Source organism: Protopterus annectens, chromosome 15.part0, assembly GCF_019279795.1.
Source record: "Protopterus annectens isolate FY-2018-M chromosome 15.part0, PAN1.0, whole genome shotgun sequence".
Taxonomy (NCBI): domain Eukaryota; kingdom Metazoa; phylum Chordata; order Ceratodontiformes; family Protopteridae; genus Protopterus; species Protopterus annectens.
In genome coordinates, this window is record NC_056749.1 from 685,727,780 (window position 1) to 685,751,155 (window position 23,376).

Genomic DNA, 23,376 nt, shown 5'->3' on the forward strand with positions numbered 1-23,376 from the left:
TCAACTGTGGTGAATGACATTATACTGGATGGACAGAGACACCACCATCAGATATGGCTGTCCAGGGCTAGGCACAATTGGGAGCAGCAGACGGCATTGTGGACAGACCTTGTGCAGGCTGTCAATCAGATTGGCCAACTGGACAGGACCTATGAGCAGGTCCAACACCGGGCCACAGATATGGTACATGCTGCATGACAAAGGGCAGATGCTGTTGCCAGGAATCGTGCCACCACCAGTGGAGGGCCGGTGATTGAACAACCACTCTTGGCAACAGAGGAATTCCTGGATAACCTAGGAACAACCTACAGTTCCCAGGCATCCATCATGCCATACATCATGGAGGTGGGTGCCACAGTGCCCACAGGAGAGGATTGTCCAGGTAAGTTTTCAACAGTGTAATACTGTATCAGTCATTCTGGCAGGCTGTACATGCCAGTACATTGATGTCAGGTCTATATGCACTGGGGTGTTGGGTTTTATGTTCAGTTGTGCAAACATACTCAGAATGTCAGCAATATAGCCATTATCACAGTAGGTACTGCACATTTGGATAGTTGCACAAATTACCTTGTAATGCTGCAACAGTTGGTGGTGTGACAATACCTCTTCCTCACCTGTTTATAGGTCCATCAGGTGTGTCCCAGCTCCGTGGTCCTGTACCTGATAAGTGTGATATTGCTGTTTTAGGGATCATATATACCCTACAAAAGTTAAGGGCTCCCATTTTGTCCTATGTACAACTGTTGTGCTTGGCCAGAGTAGGATAATTGTATGTTCCATTCTGGAACAGTTAACTACAGTGCATAGACTGGGTAATCACGTGTATAATTGTACAAACATTAACACATTTGCACTTATAGTTATGAGTGACTATGCAGCCTGCTATAAATGAACCAAGTACTCCAAGATGCCTGTTCAAACACAACAGGGAGATGGTATATACCTGAGGCAGTGATACTACTTCTGGCATATCATTCTCAGTATAGGTGTACTGGGTTTTATGTTTAGTTCTATCACATACACTGTCATATGGCATACCTTACAGGTGTGTTGTACTGGCAACATTAACTGGATGCAGCTGAATTGCATGTTATAACGGGCCTGACTTCTCTGTGTGTGTTGTTGTGAGTTTGTCTGTTGTGCATGGGAGCAGAGATGTGAAGATGTGGGACTTGTAATGCAGTTCTGGATCCTCATCTGTATGAGTCTGTTTGGATTAGCAAACATAATAGTGTAGGTAGTAATGTACTGCTGTTGTTTTGTTTCTCACAGGTGACGGGGGGCTTGGAGTCTGTCCCCCTCATAACCTAATATCAGTGTCTCATCAGATGCTGATGCCATAGTGAGGCACAGGCAGGGTTGTCCATGGCTGAATCTGTCCCAGAGGTTGACATCCCTCTTCTTGCCCCATTGTCACCTCACACAGTCAGCATGCCCACATATACCTAGTCCCCAGAAGCCACATATGTTGGGCTGTCAGAGGGTGGAAACATTGAACAAGGCAGTGCGACAACTATGGCATCAGTGAGTGTAGACACTGGCCACAGCCAGAGAGCTGGAACGGTCCAACACAGGCAGATTGTCAGGGTTGCTCATAGGAAGACTGCTGTCCATCCACCACGTGTTGCAGGTGTCACATCACAGGTCATTCGCCCCATGTTTTGGTCCATCATGGAGGCACATGCTGAACGCAACACCAGACCAATGCTTAGTGTTATGGATGCAGCACAGTCTGACATCCATGACTACATCCACCACATTGGGGAATACCCTGGATCAGTTTACTGCAGTCATGGAAAGACAGTGGGCTGAGACAGTGTCTGTCTTTGACCGCGCAATGTCTGTGCTAGAACGTCTGGTCGGAGTTGAGCATCAGACACGTGGATGAAGGTCAGCAACACCATCTGCTGGGAGTCCACATGGCCATGCACAGTAAAGCTCCCATAGTGGCAGTACCTACAGCACTACAGAGAGAAGTGTGCTGTCCACATCATGACATGGCAAGCCATGGGCATGTGGTCTTAGGTGGTCCTGTGGGGGACATAGTCCCAGCATTTTGCAGTCACCATCAGGTACTAGCACCACATCTGACCTTGAGCATGGTGGTGAAAGTGCTACACCTGGCAGAGTCAGTTCACATGTTCATGGCCGGAGATGGTAAACTGTCCACTCAACCAGGTATGGGCCACAGCTGTCCAACTTACACACATGTAGGGCTAGCACTGGGCTTGACTATGTGCACGCACACACTCAAACACCACTGTCGCATGCAGCTCACCAACAGACACACACACAGAACCTCTCCCTGTCCCATCTAACCTGCACCCATTTCTGACTCACACACATGCTGTCACATGTTTGGCACAGCCTAAGCCTCTGGCACCCACACACCACATCCTGTGCATGTGACGATACCTGTGCCACATCCCTGCCATCCATGCCATCAATGCAGGGAAATGCAAATATGTGTCTGATGCACAGGGCGACTATATTACTTTACATGTACTTGTGGAGTGCAAACTTATTTTGCCATGGCGCTTGATGTAGGCCTCTAAAGGTATTCTATGCTGGCATGTGTCATGACTACACATCAAACTTTCTATACCTTTGTTGCATGATGTTAGACTGGTGGTAGTGTTACAGAATGACAGGTGTGTCAAGGACCTGTGTATGTGTCCATTCCAGGTGTCTGAGGGGGTTAAGCAATGGACACATGGTGGCAATACAGTGGCACAGGATGGTAGGGTAGGACAGCAGAAATATGATGTCAGCAAGGTAAGGCAATGTATTTGCATGGCTCCATAAGTGCATATGTGCATAACAATGTTTCAGGGACAATGGGGGCAGTCAGCGTAATCATGCATTCATACTTTTTGCTAAGGTCTGTTACACTCGATACATGTCACCTGGGTTTTCTGAACATAAAGATCTAGAAGGTTGTGGACATCAGTTATGCTTATGTGGAGGAGGGCAATTTAGAGGCCATCAGCTAGTCACATGCTCATAAAATGAATAACCATTGCACGGAGATAGACCATATGGGCATGTCCATAGTGCTGTAAGGGTATATATTTATACAAACACAAAGAGTTGGCTGATGTCAAATTAAAAGCCCTACCTATCTACTTTTACACACTACAGTTCACAGTAATTATCACATGCACCATGGAGTTTACCTGATATTAGACTGTCAGCCAGCACCCTTAAGGTGGATGACATCAGCAGGCCTTGTAAAGGAGGACAATGTAGAGGACAGCAGCTAGTCACAGGGCCTTAAAATGCATAATCATTGCAAAGAGATAGGCCAGATGGGCATGTCTGTAGTGCTGCAAAGGGATATATTTACACAATCACACACATGCACACACACACACACACACACACACACACACACACACACACACACACACACACACACACACACACACATACACACACACACACACACACACACACACACATACACATGGTTTACTATTGAAATGTCAATGTCAGAATGTACACCTATGAATTATTCGAACTACAGATGCTTGAATAGTTCATATGTGTACAGTCCAAATGTTCGAATGGTATATTTGCGAATGTACTGTGCATTCGCAAATATAAACATTTAAAAGGATGTATAGAGATTGCTGTACAGTGCAGTTAGGGAAATACATCTCTTTCTTCACTGTAGTGCGATCTCGGAGTTGGAATATATAGTTGGGGTGGGGGCTACATCCCCCCACAAGTGGGGCAGGGAGTCTTGCCCCCCTGCAAAAATAGGATGTTATTTGTAAGAGTTCGAGATTTACGGCAAATTTGGCATTGTTATTAATTGCCATAAAATGTTGAATTTTACTTTTTTGGCAATTACTGCAGATTTACAAACAGTTGTAAATCTGCAGTTTTGACATTAATTGTCAACATTTAGTACGAAATTTATTTTAAATTTCGTAATTTCAATAGTAAACCCATACACACACATAGGCCAGATGGGCATGTCTGTAGTGCTGCAAGGGAATATGTTTATACACACACACACACACACACACACACACACACACACACACACACACATACACACACAGTGTCTGTAGTGCTGCAAGGGGATATATTTACACACATACACACACACACACACACACACACACACACACACACACACACACACACACACACACACACACGGTTGATGTGAGATTAAACCCTGTACCTATCTAGTATTGCACACTGTAACCCACAGTACTTATCGCACAAGCCACAGGTTATGTCTTTTGCATATGTGGATGCAGGCACAGTACTTGTGTAGTACCCAAAGTGGACTTGTGTTAGAAAGCATGTGTGGCCTGCAGAGTGATACTGCTTGGTACTGTTATTGAATGTAGTGTCCTAGGTGTGGGATGCCTAGTAATATCCCTGCTATGTGTGTATAGTTTCCGGTATGGCTATATGTGGCTGTTTGCCATTTGATAGGCAAAGATGTGGCCAGGGACAATATGGCCTCTCCAAGGCATGCATTGCAACCATTGCATATTACACCACCAGCTCACCTGTGTCTATCTACAGGATGACATTCCGCAGGCACAGGAGTCTGTGGGTGAGTGGTATGTGGTATGTACCTCTCAAGACATCTACAACAAATGGAAAGGCTGCAGAAATACCTTACTAAAAGAATCACAGGCCTAAAGCAGATGCCCTATGCTGACCGCCTTAAAAAACTCCAGCTATACTCTGTTGCATATCGTCTACTCAGAGGCGATCTCTGTTTAACATACAAGGCCATGTCAAACCCAGAGCTGTTGGACATGCTACACTTAAAGAAATCCCAATCCCTCAGAGCAACATGCTCCAGGGATCTAAACCTTGTCATCACAATAAACAAAACATGATGGAGGGCTAGGCTCCTGACCCAGAGACTCCCCAGACTCTGGTATAGACTGGCCATACATGTCAAGCAGAGCGCATCTTTGGCCTTCTTCAAAGGGAACCTTGACGATTGGATGGGAGAAAGGAAATTCACCCTGGGGATCACGTCAGTTGCACTGCTAGACAGGGGTCCAGGGAAATAAATAGTGTGGGAAGAAATAGCCAGGGAATTGTTATGGCTAGGCTTGTATAGGCCCTAGGGCTGATAGCCTAGTCCCAACCTATGAACCTATGGATTATGTGCTGTTGCAGCCTTGGTCTGTTTCCATCAGACAACTGTTGTGTTGTGTAAGTGCAGATAACCCCAGCATTCCGGGTATGTGGGAACATTTGTACATCCCCACATATATCTATATAAATGTGTATAACACGGATGTCTCCTTAACTGTTGTGTGTGTACATTATATAAATGTGTTTTTTAGATATATGCGGAGAGTCTATGTATCATTGTACTTTATATAGCTATATATATGTATATCATGTTATTTTTATATATATATATATATATATATATATATATATATATATATATATATATCTGTGTGTGTGTGTGTGTGTGTGTGTGTGTATACCACATACTGATAGATACACTAATCAAGCGTGAGGGGATATGGAAAGACAGATATGTATACGTAGCTGTATCTATGTATGCACAGACATATTTCCACATAGCAGGTCATTGGGCAGAAGAGGCAACAGAATTGGGCACAAGTTAGCTAAGTGTAGGAACATGCCCATTGTGATTGTCAGTACTTACAAGGTGACTCCAGGCCAGAGCTACCTGTACTACAGTCTGGGATTATGTGTGCTACAGGCCATTGGCTGCTGCACTTGTTACCACAGTACGGCACTTCCTTGATATTGTCGAAGGCATTCCCCGGCTGTTTGCTGACCTTAATATGTGACTCATATATCTCAACTGTACAGAGCTTCACAGAATGTCCAGATTTTTGCCTTATATTTTTTGTCCGTTTTACATAACATTGTGGTTTTCTGGCAAATTAATGACAAAGTATTGAAGACTGCAGTTAAGAAATAATGAAATACATTTGAGTTTCAGACTCCATATACATCAACTGATTCATGCTAATGCAAGACCTGTTATTCTATCAACTTTCTATGTTTATAAGAGCAGTATTTATAACTTGTCCCTATTTGTGGGCCTTTGTCCCACTTTTATTCATGGCTTTGGCCAAACTTCTTCCTCTAAGAGTTTGAGAGGTATGATGTGACTGGTGTACATAATGTAACACCACATAGATGTTGACAGTCTGCATACCTCTCCCTGTACATGATTTTGCAGAATGTCCAGCATTTTGTCCAATATGTCTGCTCTGTTCCTCATACATTTGTGCTTTTCTGGTAATATACTGTAAAATGCAGTCACTGAATTGTTGTAACTACTGAAGCATTTAAGTGATGGCCTTTACACCTTGCTGCTAATCTGACCTGTTGCAACCTGCTGTTATACTAGCTACCATCTAGGTTACTCAGAGCATGTATAATGTCTGTCTGTAGGGTTGAACCTTTGCCCCCCCCCCCCAATTCACTCTGGCTTTGTCCAGCTTTCTTGTGGTAACAGATTGAGGGGTCATGACAGTCTGTGGGAATAGCACCATACGACTACCTCAAATGCAAAAGATGTGGCTACTGCCAGATTAAAACCATCAGCACTATCACCCATGTTAATGTCCCTAGATTACTGAGCCACACAGGCTGCTAGACTGGGATGTGTCATTCATCACACAATCAACAGCATACAGACATGCATTGTCAACCCTGCATTACTTGAGACATAGAATGTTTGGTCAGGTTCTATGTCACAGCCCTGGAATTGGGTGGTCTGCTGATATATCATTACAGATAAACTACTACAGGAGTTGTATGGGTACACTGATGAGTTGGGGGTGGGGGATGACCAGCCCATTCTCTGCTGGCATACACAGCGATGCTACTGTTCTGTGACCCCACTGTTTGGCATCTCCGTTGAATAATGTAGTGGGATTTCCAGCCATGTGCCTTAGTGAATATTATGGGACACATGCTATTGGACAGAGTACCTGTTATCCCAAGTGGCTGCTAGAGCTCTGTAAGTAGCGCAGTAGCCGACTATATTCCCTTGCATACATGCAGCAGGTCCATACATATGCTACTATATTCTAGTACCACTTACAAGTGGTGATTAGTTGTGTGACTTACCTTGTGAATGCAGCAGATAACAGACCTGTAGTTCAGGGCTGACTCTGTCTGATGCATGCAGTCCACAGCCAATACATGGTGAGGTACAGGTTGTGTGGGTTGGCTGGTATCATTTTTACTAATATGTATGCAAGTCGGTTTAAGGTGTCAATCTCTAGGGCCCTAGGTTGTCAGTGCATGTGCTATGCATTGTCTCTTGGCCAAGGCCAGGGCATACTGGGCATGCCTACATCTGCCTACAGGGACAACCTCAAGGCTTTCCTCCTCGCAGTCCACCTGTGGGTGTGGCTTGGTAACCTAGGCAATGGTAGGGGGCTGTTTATCCCTTCTCTTCGCTGATCCTACTGCAGCTGTTTCTGCAGGATCATATTATGTAGCATGGCACATACTGTGAACATGTATGTACATGTGGCAGGAGAGTACTGCAGGGCTCTACCAGATATATCGTGGCACTGGAACTGTGATTTCAGCAGTCGAAATACACACTCTGGGATGCTCCTAGTTTGTGTGTGTGCCTCATTATGGTGTTCTTCAATGGATGTGTGGATTTCTAATGGCTGTCATCATCCACAGTTCCAGTGCACAGCCAGCATCCCCCAGTAAATGGCCATGGGGGATGTCACGCCTAGCAAACATCTGGTACAGCCGTGATGCATGCCAGATATGGGAGTTGTGATAACTGCCAGGGCTGACAGCACACACATTCATGATTATGCCCTGGGCATTGCACACAACCTGGTAGTTGATGGAGTGGTACCCCATGCAGTTGATGTAGATTCTACCCTCCTCACCAGGTTTTGGCTTGATGTGTACATGAGTGTAATCTATGGCACCCAGTACCTCAGGGTAGTGTGCTACACAGTAGAAGTGTTGCATACTGCTGGCCCTTGCCTCAGGGATGAGGGAAAAATAAATGTGCTCACTGGCATGACGTAGCATGGCATCCAGGAACTGGTGGAGTACCCTGAATACTGATGCCTAGGAGAACCCCATCATGTCCCCAGTTGGTCTTTGGAATATACCCATAGCTAGTATCCTAACAGCTCCACATACCTTTGTTTCCACTGGGATGGGTTCCTCTCTGTTGGCTCTGGGTCTGAGTTGAGGTCAGCTGAGCTCAGTGAGTTCTAATAGTAAAGGATTACTGTACAGGTTATGGACCACACAATTGGCATTCTGTTTAGGTTACGGGTAAAGCCTGTAGAGATGACTGGAAGTCTCCAAGTGTAATGAGCTTCTTAAAATAATGTAATCTGTCCTTTATTGCAAATACTGTCATATGCATTTCAATACCCAAGGCTTATACATTATCTAGTTAAGTATTCTCTACATGGCAACAACAGAAAGGCTTTCAGTGTTGGCAATTGTTTAACAGTATGCTTATTAAAGCTTACTTGCATCTTACGATCTCAGCCAAGCTTACCTGATGGTCATTAAAGTATTGCTACTTAAACACAGAGCAACAGGCACTTTGAGTAATAAGCATAAATCAACAGTACAAAAAATATGACAGAAACCAGACCATTCTGCAAAAATCAAGGACAGATGAAAAGCCACTCTAGTACTTGTGTCTACCTTGGATGGGGGGGGATACTCTGCACATTTACACTGCATAACTACTCCTTGCCTTGCTTTGACACATCCAGAGTCACTACATGGGGGAGTGGGGTGCAAGAAGTATGTCACAATTTGAAATGTCTCTAGCTGACTGTGATGGTCCTGACACATTTGTCATACCTCTCAACCTCAGAGCAAGAAATCTGGACAAAGCCATACAAAGAAGTGGGACAAAGGCCCAAAAATAAGGACAATTTTTAAATATTGCTCTTATAAACTTAGAAAGATAATAGAATAGGTCTTGCATTAGTATGAATTTTCTGAATGGTATGAAATCTGAAACTCAACTGTCTGTCATTATTTTCTAACTTCAGTCTTTAATGATTTGTCACTCCTTCTTCTTCTTTCAGCTTTTCATGGTTAGGGGTCGCCACAGCGGATCACCTGTCTGCTCATGATTGGCAGTGGAGTTTTACAGTGTCAAGTTGCCAGCCCAGCGCCCAACCTTCCACAGAAGGCACACACATGCACACACTCACACCTAGGGCCAATTTAGAGTGTCCAATCCACCTACAGCATGTCTTTGGGATGTGGGAGGAAACCGGAGCACCCAGAGTAAACCCACGCAACCACAGGGAGGACATGCAGACTCTGCACAGAAGGCACCCCAGCCGAGGATTGAACCAGAGAACCTCTTGCTGTGAGGCAGCAACGCTAACCGCTGCACCACCGTGGCTGCCCTTTAATGATTTGCCACTAATTTGCCAAAAAAAACACAATTTTGCCAAAAAAAGCACAATTTTATGAAAAATGGACCAACAATGTGATGTAAAAATATAAAAGAGCCACACAATACAGCTGGGAACCTGTCAAAGAAGGGACATTTTAATATTAGTACTGCTAACTTGAGCAGCTGACAAAATAAAAGAATCTACATGCATTTCTGAAATAAAAGTAATCTATAACTCTGATTATTACAGTTATTTCTTAATTGTAAACTCTCCATGTTTTCTTCCAAAATTGTTATTTTGCGGAGGGATTATTAGGGGGAAGAGCAACATTTTGAGCCAAAATCAGGGACAGTTGAGAGGTTTGGCTATGCCTAATTCTATAAAGCAATTTATTTGCATGTACCTCTCAACCTGTTAATGCAATAAATCTGGACAAGGCCAAATATATTGGGGGAACATATAAACAGTACTAAAAATTGCTCTTGTATAAACTGAGACAGTTGATAGAACAGGTCTTACTTTAGCATGCATTTTTCTGAAGGTTATGAAGTCTGAAACTCAGTGTGCCATTATTTAGTGACTTAATTCCTAAATGATTTGCCAGAAAACCACAAATTTTATGAGGAACAAACCAAAATTAAGAAGCAAAAATCTATTCATTCTTTGAAAATCTGGACAGTTGGGAGGTATAGTTCAGCTGGGGCTGTCTTTAAGTTTTCCGCCCTTCCACCTCACAAAATCATGGTCGAATGGAGCCTCCCCCTGCAGCCATTCCAATGATCCATTACTTGGCTATTTCACTCCATTTACCACAAACACTAATGTGCATACTGATTTACTTCTATGATGATTTGGACTTCATTTGAAAGCTTTATTTTGCATTTTACAGCACAAACACTAAGACATCTGCTAAACAAACTTAGCATTAAAACTTCTCTGCCCTTGAAACTCACATTCATTGAAACAGCATTGAAACCCACATTCAAAGAAAAATACATTTTACCAGTGACAGAACTGCTCAATTCAGAACATCGTTCCAGTAAACAATGAAACAAAATGCATGCGCCCATAATTAAAAAACTGCCCAGTTCAGAACATTTCCATCATAAAAGTCTACTCAAACTTCTACAGTCCACCATTATCAGTAAATATGCACAATTCTACAGTCCACCATTATCAGTAAATATGCACAATTCTACAGTCCACCATTATCAGTAAATATGCACAATCTCTGAAGAAGTAAAAAAGCCATCTAAATAATTCCACATTAAATAAATCTGTAACTAATGAAGAGGTTGCTGCTAGCAACACCTTTATATTTCATGGTTTCATTGAAAAATAAAGTGTCTGATGCCCCTGAAGAATAAATTGCATATAGTCCATTAAAAATGATAAGCTAGTAATATTGCAATAGGAAATGGATAGCAAACCGATAACAGGCTCATAGTTAGTATCTTAACTTTTTCAGTATGGCAGCATTCACCCCTTGTGGGAGTAGAACCAACAACCTTCTGCATCAAAAGCAAGTACATAACCTGTTGTGCTATTAACAATGCAAGCTGACTTAGCATAAGCAGCACTAAACTTCTCTTCCCCTGCAGCTCTCAGCTCCTTGTAAAATCTACTCAATACTCAACTGCATCTCAACTTCGCAACACAAGAAATCTGGAAAAAGCCAAATTTATTGGGGGGGGGGGGTCAAAAGCCCAAAAACCAGGGACACATTAAACATTCCTTGTATAATCTTGGAAAGTTGCTAGAATAAAATGCTGTGTTACCACCATAAATTTTACTGCCAAGGTCCCTGTGCAAAAGAGTCAGAGCAACATACCACTATGCCAAATCAGCTGCTTTGTGAAAGAAAAATGCTGTGTTACCACTATACATTTTACTACCAATGTCCCTGTGCAAAACAGTCAGAGCAACATACCACTATGCCAAATCACCTGCTTTGTGAAAGAAAAATGCTGTGTTACCACCATACATTTTACTGCCAAGGTCCCTGTGCAAAACAGTCAGAGCAACATACCACTACTCCAAATCAGCTGCTTTGTGAAAGAGCGGAAGACTGAAACTTAAATGACTATCATTTAATGAATTCAGTTCTCACCATAGCTGTCAACCTCTTAGCACAAAACACCTGGACAAACCCAGCAATGAGGGAATACAGCCCTCAAACATATTCAGTGAATTCAGTTCTTGCCATAGCTGTCAACCTTAGCACAAAAAACCTGGACAAAGCCAATAATGGGGTAATACAGTCCCGAAAATAAGGACAAATTTCAAATATTCATCTTATAAACTTACAAAATTGCTAGAATAAAAGGTTGTGCTACTATGTATTTTTTGAAGAATATGAAGTCTGAAATTCAAATGCCTGTCAATTTCACTTCTGACGGAACAAAAACAATTTTCAGCAGAGGCCCAGGGAGAAATACTGCAGACACATGTCTTTGTAAAATGGCAGGACACCAGAGCAAATCCACACAAACACAGGGATGAGATGCAGAATCCACACAGAAGGCACCCCGGCCAAGAATCAAACCAGAAAACCTATAGCTGTGAGGCAACAATGCTACCACTGCACCATCAAATATGTAAGGAGTTAAACATTCAGAAACCTGAAGTCTGAAATTCAAATGTCTGTCAGTTTTATTTAACATTTGTTAATCAGGACAGTCTGACTTGGAACAAAAAAACAATTTTCAGCAGAGGCCCAGGAAGAAATAATGCAGACATGTCTTTGTAACATGGGAGGACACAAAAGCAAACCCACACAAACACAGGGAGAAGATGCAGACCCCACACAGAAGGCACCCCAGCCAAGAATCAAACCTGAGAACCTGCAGCTGTGAGGCAACAATGCTACCACTGCACCATCAAATATCAAGCATTACAACATTTAGAAACCACAGATATTATGAGGAACAGATCAGATCAAATATGAGGCAAAAATTTTACAAATGGTGGTGGGTAGGGAATTCAGGTCCTTAACACCTGCATACAAGGTACAGGGTTCAAGCCTGAGGTATTCCCTACCACACCACCATGAGTTAGTTCTAGCCACCTGACAACTGGGCTGGCACACACACACACACACATACACACACACACACACACACACACACACACACACACACACACACACACACACACACACACACTGTCCGTGATGTAGAGCACGTCCCTGACGAGACTCCTTAACATCACACACACTCTTACCTTCCATAGTGCGATGTAAATCCCTTCCCCTGTCTGCGATGTAGATCCCTGGGGCCATTACATACATCCCATAGCTGTCATGTTTGAGCACATCCCCGCGAGATCTCCAGCCTGCCTGCCGACGTTGCAGTCCGGGTCCGACCTGTTCCCAGCGACAGTCTATGCAGTTAAAACTGCATAGACTTCTGGGAGCTCTGTTCTTCCATGTTTCCCAGTCCGGACTGCTGCTGAGACAGTCTGCGCATGCTCCAGACTGTCTCAGCAGCAGTCCGGACTAGTGCGCATTCGCGAAAGTCCGCGTTTTTTTTAAATTGTTTTTATCTTTTCTTTTTCTTTTATTTTCTTCTTTTTTTTATTTTACAGCTGAGGGGGCTGCAGTCCGGCAGTCCAATAGCACAGGCCGCCCCTGAATAGTATGTCCCTGTCCACTATGTAGCACTCTACAATCTGCAGCTCATGTAACCGCTGGAAGATTAACCTGGACCTGAACATTCTTCTCCTTCTCAGTCTAGGCCTATGGTCAGCAGCAGCAGCAATAGTGACTTCCAGTATCTAGCACATATATATGTAGCAGACCTGCAGCAGACCCTAGCATATCTTCAGTTAAAAGTCCCAAGTCTGTATTCCACTGGTGCAGAGTATGGGGGTGAAATCAGATTGTATGGTTTCTACAGCTTTTATAGTGCTCTGCTGGGGTCTGTATTAGAACACCGAACATTTGAAATGTCGAGTGTTCTAATACTGACCCATTTTTAGCAAACGCTGAAAATATCGAAGTAACAGGAAACCAAATTCTTTCCTAGGGAAAGAATTTGGTTGTCTGTTTCTGTTGCTTCGGTATTTTCAGTGCTCTGGTGGAAAGTTACGGGTTGGGTTCAGGTAAGTGTGCGATTGTGTGGACATGTGGGTTAGGGCAGGTTAGGTGAGTTAGGGTTAGGGTGCAGGTCAGGTAAGTATGCGAGTGTGTGGACGTGTGGGTTAGGTCAGGTTAGGTGAGTTGGGTTAGGGAGCGGGTGAGGTGACTATGCGATAGTGATGGACCTTAGGGTTAGAGTTTGGGTTAAGGTAAGTGGATAGTTAGTGGTATATGTATAGTTTAGTGTAGGGTTAGGTGTAAGAGTTTAGGTGTATGTGTGTGGATTGCTGTTTGTTTGGTGTGCTTGTGTTGTGTGTATGTGTTTTGGAACAGCAAATTTTTTTCCCTAGGAAATAATTCGCTGTTCCGAATGTTCATATTTTGTATTTTCGATTGCTAGGGTTCGATATTAGAACACTCGACATTTTGAATGTTCGATGTTCTAATGTAGACCCCTCTGCTGTAGGTGCAGCCTTTGTGATTGGCTACCTATGATGTATTCCACCTGCCGAGTACATCATTAAGGACTGTTAATGGCCCTAGTTTAAGTGGAACAGGGGTCATCTGTAATTAAGATATCATTGCCTTTCTCAACCAATTTTTTTTTTTTAACAGCCTTCCTCACTCAGCACTGCGGCTCACCACACAAACATGCGTCATGAAGGTAAGCAATGTTCAGCAGTCATTTTTCCATGAAAGGTCATGCTCAGCATGGTGGTGCACTGTGCAGACCCGCTCAAGCTCACTGAAACATGTGCCCCACAGGTAAAGAAAGCTTAGCAGACACTGTGTACACCCCCTGCTCAGCAGAGTGGCATGCTGCTCAAACAGGTGTCTCTGGGCTCCAATGAGCTTAAAAGGATGTGGATACATCCCCTTTTGATGTCAGCTACCTCTTATGTGGACACCAACATGGTTCTCTTCCTGCACGGATGGGATCTGCATTCACGAATACCCATTTGTGCTATTCAGTAACTCCAGGTCATTTGCATAGAGATCCATGCACACAACCTGGGAACTACATGGTTCCTGGCTCTTCCTTGTTAGCAACCACAGCAATCTTCCACTGTACATACTCCACGCAATGTCCTATAATGCATTACTGTCACATGCTAATTTTCATTTTTACACTTTAAAAATTTTTTTTTTCTTTTCTTAGCAGCATGTTTGCACACTGCAGCATGTCACACAAACATAATCTGATTATTTAAAAAAAATATTTTAAATTATTTTCCATTAGGTTTTGGACATACAGTGGATAGTTTTGCACATATCTGTGTCTGCTATACTATTTCTGTCCTTACTGCACTTTTACAGCCCCTGTTCTCTGCTTAACATCCAGTACACAGAATTTTTCCATGTACATTTCGGACACCAACACAGGGACTGCAAGTCTGCTTATCTGCTTGCTGGATTGCACTACCACCCTAATTTGCATGCAGTTCACCTGCTTATGAGGTGATTTGCATGCCACGGACACTTCTGTGTTGGCATGCTCATGCATGCCCCTCAGTTCTGTTTCCTGGATTGCCTACACAGAAAATAAGTATGTGTAGGCTTTTTTAAACCCCCCCCTTAAATAAATCCAGAAAACAGCATTGACATCTAGGAATAAAATTCTAGTTATAAACCAATTTGCTCTTCCTGTCCTAACTTACAGTTTTGGAATGATTGATTGGCTGCAAAACATGTTAGATAGATTAGAATGGAAAATAAGAAAGATGCTTCATGCTCAATTAATAATTTATAAACATCAGTGCAAACAAAGATTATATATTCCCCATTCCAAAGGAGGTATGGGCCTCCTTGAAACCGACTACATGTATAGATATAGATCTGCAATTGTGGGACTGCAAGCATATCTGCTGATGTAACAAGACCCAAACATAGTGAAAGTTTTGAAACATGAGGAGAATGAATCTAACATGGCTTCCCTTCTTAATCTAGCAGAAATATATCGGTGTTAAGTGGGAATGGAAATCAAACAGAAGTAGATAAAACTCAGGCAGTAACTGAATATGCCAAAAAAAAAAAAAAAAAAAAAAAGAAAGAATATAAGGTGAAGGATCAGATGAGAAGGCAAGAAATGTGGAAAATGCATAAATATAGTTGCAAGTATAGAAAACTCCTGGAAGAACCTCATGTTGATCAGGTTCGAATGCAGGAATGGTTAAGGAAAGGCAAATTCAAACCAAGAGATGAAAGGTTAATACTGGTGGCTCAAGATAGTGGACTGTGTACACGTTGGTTTACAAAGTCCATTGAACATGTGGGAGAAACAGCTAAATGTAGGTTTTGTAAAACAGAATTGGAAACAGTTGCACACCTTGTTGCTGTTTTGTGATATACTAATGGCATAATAATGTGGCAAAACTGTTGCACTGGGGATTGTGCAAACATTATAATACTGAAGTAGCTGAAAAACACTGGAAACATGAGCCACAAAGCATCATAGAAAATGATGGTCTACTTCACATGGGATCACCCATTACCAACAGTTCAAAAGATAGATATGAGAAAACCAGATATGGTGGTCCATGAAAAGAAGACAAAAGTAGCCTTGATCATTGAAATCACTACACCCAGTGACTACAGTGTCTTGCGTATAGAGAAACACAAAGTCATAAAATATCAGGATTTGCAGCAGAAATGAGAGCAATTTGTAAGAAAGATACCTAGACAGGTCCAATAGTAGTAGTAGCAATGGGTCTTATAAAAAAAAATCTACAATCATATTTAGATATGTTACCAATCCATGTAACTGCATGTAAATTGCAGAAAGAATCATTACTGAGCACAATGCAGGTGCTGCGAAGAGCCCTTCTGGCTGACACCAAAGATTGAAACAATACTAATTTCATGAACTTTAGTCATAATTTGACTTAGGAATGAGCCCATTCCCATCATGGTATTAGAAACCCAAATGATTTGGAGAAATTATTAAATGTGACAATTTCTGGGATACAAGTTTCTTCTTTTAGAACTAATGTAACATTGTGGGAGCTACGGATTGCATTATTTCCCTAAAATTAGTGGTTATTTTCCCTTTAAAATCAGATAGCTTTTGTAAAACCATATAAGCACTTTACTGAGTGAAGTTTGCATCCATTATGAGTGCTTCTGAACTTCTTCTGTAGACGAGTGCAAAGTATTGAAAGCATTGAATGATACTCACTCCATTAGTAATTTTATGTATTTCATGAAAGTGCTGAAAATCTGTGGTTCCAATACTGGGCCTTGAGGTAGTATTGTTTTTTCTTTTTTCCAAAAATTCTTTATTTATTATTTTCATTGATATAAGGTAACAAACATAGTATAATATGTAGAGGTAACACTGCTTCAAAAAGAAAAAAAAAAAAGGTTATTATACATTATTGGTTGTACAGTAGTAAGTAAAACAATCAAACGATACTATTTACACTATATACACAGATGCTTTCAATACTCAAGAGAGAAATTGTTACAGTTCAGTGAAAGTTATTGTGATTAGAAATATACATTATAAAAAGGAGGGAGAAGAAAAATGAGAACAGTTTTGTGGGCTATAGATATAGGTTAATATGGAACCTTTTATATGTTGTTAATTTTACTATATTATAATGAGCTAGGCCAGAATAATATTAAACGTTTGTTCTCATAATTTCCTGTGTTTGATGTTTTTATTCCCCTTGTCAATTAAAATCTTTTGGGCTAAGAGATGCTTAGTTGCCATTAATCTAAAATTCTCCCAGGAAATGTTAGTTAGGTTAAGCCAATTGGTTGCTATATAGAGTTTTATTAGAAGAAAAAGATTAATCATAGTAATTGCCTGAGTTTTAGAGATATTCTTTGGTATGATATGTAAGAGAGTAAATTCCCATGTGAGTGTGGATGATTGATAGCCCATTATTTAATTGAAATTTAAGGGAGTTCCAAAGTTTAAATACACACTTACAGCTCCAGAATAGATGGAGTATATCGGCCGATAGAGTTTTGCAGTGTGGACAAAGAGGGGATTTCTTAGAGTTAAATTTATGCAAAGTAACAGGAGTGAAAGAGGTAGTATTGGGTTTGATTTGCAGCAGTAGGCAGATGACTGTATTTTGTAAGTGAGGGTTGAACAACAGTAGAGAAGAGCAGGCTAGCACGTACGGTTGATGCACGGATAAACCAACCTTGAATACTGCAAACAAAATCCAGCACCCTGAGTGTGTATAGCAAGAGAACTGATTTATTGACAACCAAACCGGTTTCAGCAGTTAGCTTTCTTCAGTGGTATGGTCAAAATGATTAGACAGTCCTTATTTATACATTATTCAATTAAAGCATATGACATCATTTCCTGTTTAGATAAATTTTAAATAAGACACTAATCTAATACATGACCACAAAATGTAAATAAAATAAAACAGTGGAAAAAGAAAAATATAATCCACAATAAACCATCATAATGAGAGACTCACATATATTCCAGAATTATACTATTGAAAACATATTAAATAATAATGAGAGATATATCGGACCAGTGAAAATTATTTCAAAATGGAAATTAAAAAATAAAAATGTTTGTAACCATAGTAGAATATTGGTAACAAATAATTTATAACTTATCATTGAGGCCTGGTGGAAACAAACCACCCAATTTGATTATCCATTTAGTTTCCTTGCTGTTTAATAGTTTGTGCCATCCAGTTTTGAACGCTCTGTGGCCAACAATCTTGTCAATACAAATGAAAGAGTAATGAGCCGTCTTGTGTACAACAGTATGTTTGTACAGAGCGTTGGTAGTCCTGGCATTTCTAATGTCACCTAAATGCTCAGAGATACGAATACGCAGCTGTCTAGAAGTTTGACCAATATAAAATGCCCAACATGTACATGTGGCTAAATAGATCACCCAGTCCATGCTGCAATTGGCAAAATGATTAATGTTGAATATCCTGCCTGTATTCTTGCTAGTAAATTCCTTTGTTGTAAATATATATTTACAAAAAGAGCAGTGACCACAAGGATGACAACCAATTAATCTATATCCTGACATAGTAATCTGGGTCATGCAGACATCCTGAGATGTGATTCTTTTGTAATGTGAGAAATGTGATCCTAAAGTTTTGCCTTTACGATAGGAGTAAAGACATCTCTCGTCTAACCACTTGCCAATATGTGTGTTTGTTTGCAGTATATTCCAATGATGACTAATAATGTCTTGTAATTGGTAGGTGTTCCTGCCAAAAGTAGTTACTAATCTAAGTAGCTGACCTGAGGACTGAGCAGTCCTATCTTTATAGCCCAATAAACTGTCCCTAGATAAATTGTTGGTCATACTAGCTGCAGATTGGACATCCATTTTGTTATACCCTCGCTGTATGAATCTGTTCGAAAGATCATTCTGACAATGCTGAAGGTCTACATGAGATGAACATATTCTCTTAATTCTAATAAATTGAGATTTGGGAATATTTCTTATGATGTGTTTAGGGTGGAGGCTAGAGGCATGTAGAAGACTGTTGTATTGTGGATATTTTCTATGCACAGTGGTACGAAGAGTATTATCCACTTCCTTGCTTAAGTGGATATCCAAAAAATCAATTTGGTGTGTGTCATGGTTTACTGTAAATCTAACACCCCATTTATTGCTATTCAAATATTCCACAAATTCCATAAGATACTCAATTCCCCCTTTTCCAAACCAACCAACAGTTGTCCAGGTACCGTCTCCTAATATCCATTTCAGGCAAATATAGATTGTGTATTTCATTATATATAATCTGATCTTCCACATATCCCATGAAGAGATCTGCATATATAGGTGCAAAAGAGGCACCCATCACCGTGCCCTATTTGAATAGCAATAAATGGGACACTAATCTTGTGGTTTGGTTGTCAATAAATCAGTTCTCTTGCTATACACACTCAGGGTGCTGGATTTTGTTTGCAGTATTGAACAACAGTAGAACAGAATTGCTACAACCTAGTGACTGTAGTGTTTGAAGCAGCAGTGGGTAATTTATAAAAGAAAATGCTTTTGAGAAGTCTAAAACTAACTTTGCATTATGTGGCCACAACTGTTAAGATACGGCCATGTACTGCATGAATTATAGTTATTGGAGTACACTGTCCCGGATGGACTCCATGTAACTTAAGTTCACTTTGCTGTGATGGTCCAGGTGTTCTGCATCTTGAACATAACAATCCTCTCAGGTACCTCTGAGACAGGATTTACTATACTGATCAGCCTACATTTTCTCAACCTTTTTGTAATCACTGTTTTTAGATAAAGATATGAGCTTGGAGTGCTTTCTGATTGTAGGCCATGCCTATTCTTTCAAAAGTTTGTGCAATGCAAGTAGTTAGCTTTTTTGGAGGGCTATCCATGGAGGTTAATATAGCAATAACCCACGCCTGGGTGTGGTGCTGGATGCCCCCACGGTTATTGTTTAACGTTTTGGGGCTAAGCCGGTGCTGGCCGTGGAGTGAACCGTGGGTAAATCCAGCATTACCCAAATAATTGCATTATTTTATAAATATATTACTATACTTAAATAGAAATGGCACTAATATGGCTTAAATAATGGTTCGCCTGCTCTTCTTCGGCTTGGTGTTCTCACTCCGGGTGCGTGTTCCAGGGCAATGAAACTGATTACGCGAGCTGGGCAAACGCATCAGAGCAGGCGAAACAATTTCTGCAAGTTAATCTCTGTTTTAAATTAGCCCAACGGCAGAAAAATGGGTTAAAAGATCGAGACAGCTTTTTAAAAAGCATCTCATGTTAATCTCATGTTTCTTTTGTTGTCTACTGTAAAAAAACTCAAAGGATCATTAATCTCAGGTTTAAGTTGCTTGGAGAGAGCAAGATTTCTTTAAAAAGGATTACTTAAAAAAGCTCACTTTTTAGTTTAATGATAGCTGGTGTCTCTTGTTAAAAAGTTTTACTCTAACCGCTTTTTTAACCTGTGTCAGAAATCACCTTTCGGACCGGTTGGCGAGATTAGTCACTTATACGTTGAAAAAAGTGGTTGGGCTGGCTTTTCGTGTATAATACCCATTCTTTGATCATTTAGATGTTTTCCCATATGTTTATATTTATTGGCTGAAAGATACGTCATTGCTGATAATTAGGAGATTGTTCATTAGTTTGCTCTATTGCTGTTGAGTTAATGTTGGACCACTTTTCTGGGTCTTTTCAGATGATACATTCAAAATAGTTATCAAAAGTGTGTGCTGTACACCTGTGTGATAGCAGAGCCATTATATTTGTTATCTCAGTCCTTTGGTTGTCCAATAATTTTGCTGATAATGTTCTAGAAAGCAGCTAGTTTATCCTGATTTCTGTGTTACAATGTACTGTAACATTCTTACTTTGCTTGTCTGATCTAGCTTTGGCATTTCTTTCTGGTCTCTTTGGATTATTTAGCAATTTCATGTTGTTTTCTGCTTTGTATTCTCTCCATGTATTGTCTTATGCTTTCATGTATTCCCTTGTTGACTTGTTTATTTAAGGCACAATGTAGTTTTGATTCAGATTGTTTGTGTGTGTGTGTGTGTGTGTGTAGTTCATAGGTTCATATGGCTAGGCTAATGGCTCAAGAGCCCTTTCAAGCCTAGCCATCATTGCCCCTATTTTACCCAGTTTTCAATCCCTAAGAGCTAGAAGGTGGCTTAAGTTTGTGCCAGTGCCTTTGAGTATTTTACTGACTACCGCTATCCATAAAGGAAATGAGCACCACCCCAGAATTGAATTTATGATTCCTATCCATTGATCTAAACTTGGTTTGAAGTGGATTCAGGAAGGACTCTGCTTTAAATGAATAGGAAGCCTGTTACAGAGGAGTATCTCTGAGACACATATTTGTCACTCCAGCTGTTTTGTTCATGATTCAGACCAGGTTTAGAATCTTAGATTGGGTAAACCTCATGCAGTTTGTCTTGCAAATGGGGTAAACCTCATGCAGTTTGTCTTGCAAATGTGTAACAGTTTCATCAAGGCTGGGTCTGAGAGTGCCATGTAGGTTAAGCATAGATCACATTTAGTAGTAAGTAGGAGACAGAGTAAAGGGATAGGACTTTTAGTTGATCTGCCTAGGACCTGTATATATATTGTTTTGTAAGGAACCTATGAGGCCATGCCAGTTGTTGAAGTGCATGATCAGGTACATGCCAAAAGGTGCATTATACTAAATTATTGATCTGTTGGGGGCCCAAGTACAGTAGGACTATAACCTATTTGGATCTGGATGCTATGTCTTTCCTTATAAGCTATGCCACATAGAAGGACTTTCTCATCAGTGTGGACTGTTCAGACTACTGTGTATCTGTGTACGTAGCTCTCCTATCTCTGGGTCCACTCTTAGGGGTGTGCTACTAGTGTAATTTGCAGGAGTGTTTGACCAAAAGGGTGTAATTATGATGACCAAGAAACAGATGATTCAGGTCTCCCTTCAAATCCACTTCCAGTGAGATCCTCAGATTGGCTGAAGAATCAATCCAAGAACCATTTATTGAGATCCATGGAGGGCTTGGATGGGCATCAAACACCTTTTACACTGGAAAAAAAGAGGAGGAACAGCTATCAAGTCCAACTGAGGATGAGGTGGTAAATTACTTTTCAATGGGTATTTTGAATGAGAGATGAGTTTCACAGTCAAATTGTTACTAACCATTTGGAGGATTTTTACATTTACAATTATAGTTCATGACCAGTGTGATGAGAACATGTAGACCTGTTTGACAAAGGTTTGACTTTTGTTCCTACTGTTAGAGCATCTTTGCCCAAGGCTATATCAGAGGTCAAACTTTTTGTAAGGAAACTTAATTTTAAACGTTTTTTCCTATTGATGTTGGAAGTGTTAACAATGTGTTCAAAAAGAGTAGTATATTTTACCCTCCACTGCATCCTATTTTACAACATTTTGAAAAATTCTGTGAACTGGACATTAGGCAGTTCATTAACAGTGTCCCATAGTTACCTTCCCTCTGATCTCACTCAACAACATTTATTGAGTGAAATTTGTTCTACTCCTTCACTTAGGATTATGAAACCAGATGGAGGGGGGCATTTTTATTATGAATAAGATTCATTACACTTATCAGATGTTAACTGTTCTTTATGACAATGCATACAGTGGAGTATCCTCAATGAAATACACATTGCTTATTCAATGATTGATTGTTTGTTGTATGACTTATTAATGCAAGGTCAAATAGATTTTGAAACTTATAGTTTTTTACTTATTAACTAGCCTAACTGTCCCATAATTAAACAATCTCACTCTTCGACCAATATTGGATTTGGGTTAGTCTAAGACCCACCCGATAGCAAAATTCTTGGATCTTAAACTTAAAAAGGGGGTTAAAGAACTTAATTATATTTGCAAGGATTCTTGGGATTTTCTGCTTTAACGTAAGGAAGTAGCATTTAATAACTAGATTGTTTTTGTTACAATGGGTGTTAAAGACCTATTTAATGTAATCCTGCACCATTTTGGACTTGATTGGCTTTATGAGTTTGTGACTAATACTATGAACTTGAGAGTGAGGGAGTCGAATACTGTGGTGCAATTGATGAACTTAGTGTTGAGTAATAATTTTATTTACTTTGAAGGGCAATACTTTTGTAATTTATATTTGCAAGGATTCTTGGGATTTTCTGCTTTAATGTAAGGAAGTAGCATTTAATAAGCAGATTGTTTTTGTTACAATGGGTGTTAAATACCTATTTACTGTAATCCTGCACCATTTTGGACTTGATTGGCTTTATGAGTTTGTGACTAATAGTATGAACTTGAGAGGGAGTGAATCGAATACTATGGTGCAATTGATGAACTTAGTGTTGAGTAATAATTTTATTTACTTTGTAGGGCAATACTTTTGTAAAAGACTATTTAGCAATGGGAGCAGCATGTGCCTTTGTACTGGTGAATA